The sequence below is a fragment of the Rhinopithecus bieti genome, unplaced genomic scaffold (genome assembly GCF_001698545.2).
Source record: "Rhinopithecus bieti isolate Rb0 unplaced genomic scaffold, ASM169854v2 scaffold_54263, whole genome shotgun sequence".
NCBI lineage: Eukaryota > Metazoa > Chordata > Mammalia > Primates > Cercopithecidae > Rhinopithecus > Rhinopithecus bieti.
In genome coordinates, this window is record NW_016821166.1 from 345,570 (window position 1) to 347,822 (window position 2,253).

Genomic DNA, 2,253 nt, shown 5'->3' on the forward strand with positions numbered 1-2,253 from the left:
AGAGAGAGAGAGAGAGAAAGAAAGAAAGAAAGAAAGAAAGGAAGGAAGGAAGGAAGAAAGAAAGAAAGAAAGAAAGAAAGAGAGAGAGAGAGAGAGAGAGAGAGAGAGAGAGAGAAAGAGAGAGTGGGTCGGCAATGAGGCTTCTCATGCAGTGATGTAACCACAAACTCGTTTCTGGCCGCCCTCAAGGCAAGTCCCAGGTCTGATGCTCAGTGGCCACCAGGTGGCGCTGAAGTCTAAGATGAGAACCTTCACGAAGCTGCCGTTCCGTGTGGCAAGGCCCAAGCGTCCACCAAGAGACGCTCCAAAAACACTTGGCTTCAGCGTCTGTCTTCTAGGGGCGACCTTGAAGTCGGGGGAGGGGTCTCCAGTGACAGGCATCCAGGCATAGGACCAGGGGCTGGACCCTGCGTTGTCTCTGGCCTCGGTCTTCTCATCTGTCCATTGGGTGTGGATTCACCGTCCAGGTTCCTCTAGCTCTGACCCTTCCTCCGTGGACAGAATCAGGGCAGGAGGAAAGAGGACAGAAAAGCAGAAGAGGTTCAACTTTCCTCCTCTCTTCTGCTCTCCAGGGCCCTTCCCTTGGGGCAGGGACGTGTGGCTTCCTCAGTGTGTTCCTGGTGCCCACACATTCAAGAACTCACCACGGACAGGCTCTCAGCATTATCATTCTGCTGTGATGAGGAGGAAATAATTATATCCCATCCAAGTCGTCTTGCAGGGCTTGGGGAATTCGTGGAAGAGGTGGGGAGGTGGGGAAATGTATTTTTCTTTTTTTTCTTTTTTTTCTTTTTTTTTTTTTTTGAGATGGCATTTTGCTATTGTTGCCCAGGCTGGAGCACAATGGTGCGATCTCGGCTCACTGCAACCCCCGCCTCCCAGGTTCAAGCGATTCTCCTGCCTCAGCCTCCCGAGTAGCTGGGATTACAGGCGCGTACTACCACACCTGGTTAATTTTGTATTTTTAGTAGAGATGGGGTTTCTCCATCTTGCCCAGGCTGGTCTCAACCTCCTGACCTCAGGTGATCCACCCCCCCTCGGCCTCCCAGAGTGCTAGGGTAACAGGCCGCCCAGCCAGAAATGTATTTTTTTAAACAAACAGATGTTAATTGGTTCAGGGGGGAAAAAAAAACTGGCCATCAGCCATGCATCCAGCAGGCCAGAGTTCACATACCCTTGATAGAGAGGAAAACTCACAATGAGCCACTTGGGATCCCAAGTATTCATTTAAGAGTGGAGACTCAGGGAAGGATGCTGACCCGTGAAGGTCATCACTTTTCTTCCTTAATGCAAAACATACACGCACAAAAAACACGGTCCACCAGCTGCTGCGCATGCGTCCAACGGAATGCTCTGCTTAACCCAAAAGCCCAAGACTGCAAACCAGCAGCAAGAATGCATTTTACTGCATACATCAAAGGTCGAAATGGGTAAAGTTGGCCGGGCGCGGTGGCTGACGCCTGTAATCCCAGCACTTCGGGAGGCCGAGGGTGGGTGGATCACTTGAGGTCTGGAGTTCAAGACCAGCCTGGACAACATGGCAAAACCCTGTCTCTACTGAAAATGCCAAAGTTAGCCCAGGCGCGGTGGCTCACGCCTGTAATCCCAGCACTTTGGGAGGGCAAGGCAGGTGGATCACAAGGTCAGGAGTTAGAGACCCACCTGACCAATATGGTGAAACCCTGTCTCTACTAAAAAAATGCAAAAATTAGCTGGCCATGGTGGCACACGCCTGCAATCCCAGCTAATCGGGAGGCTGAGGCAGGAGAATCGCTTCAACCTGGGAGGCGGAGGTTGCCATGAGCTGAGGTCATGCCACTGCACTCCAGCCTGGGCAACAGAGATTCTGTCTCAAAATGCCTGTAATCCGAGCTACTCAGGAGGCTGATATGGGAGGTTTGCTTGAGTCCAGGAGGTCAAGGCTACAGTGAGCCATGATCACACTACTGCACTCCACCCAGATGACAGAGTGAGACCCTGTCTCAAAAATAAATAAAAATAAATTAGCTGAGGATGGTGGTACACACCTGTAGTCCCAGTTTCTCAGGAGACTGATGTGGGAGAATCCCTTGAGCCCAGGAGGTTGTTGAGGCTGCAGTGAGCTATGACACTGGGTGACAAAGCAAGATCCTATCTAAACAAAAAAAAAGTGGAAGCACCTCGTATGCCCAGCTGAAGAACAGATAAACAAATTGAGGCGCTTCTGATGTATCCACACAGTGGAATGGGCATGAAAAGGAATGAAGTACTGCA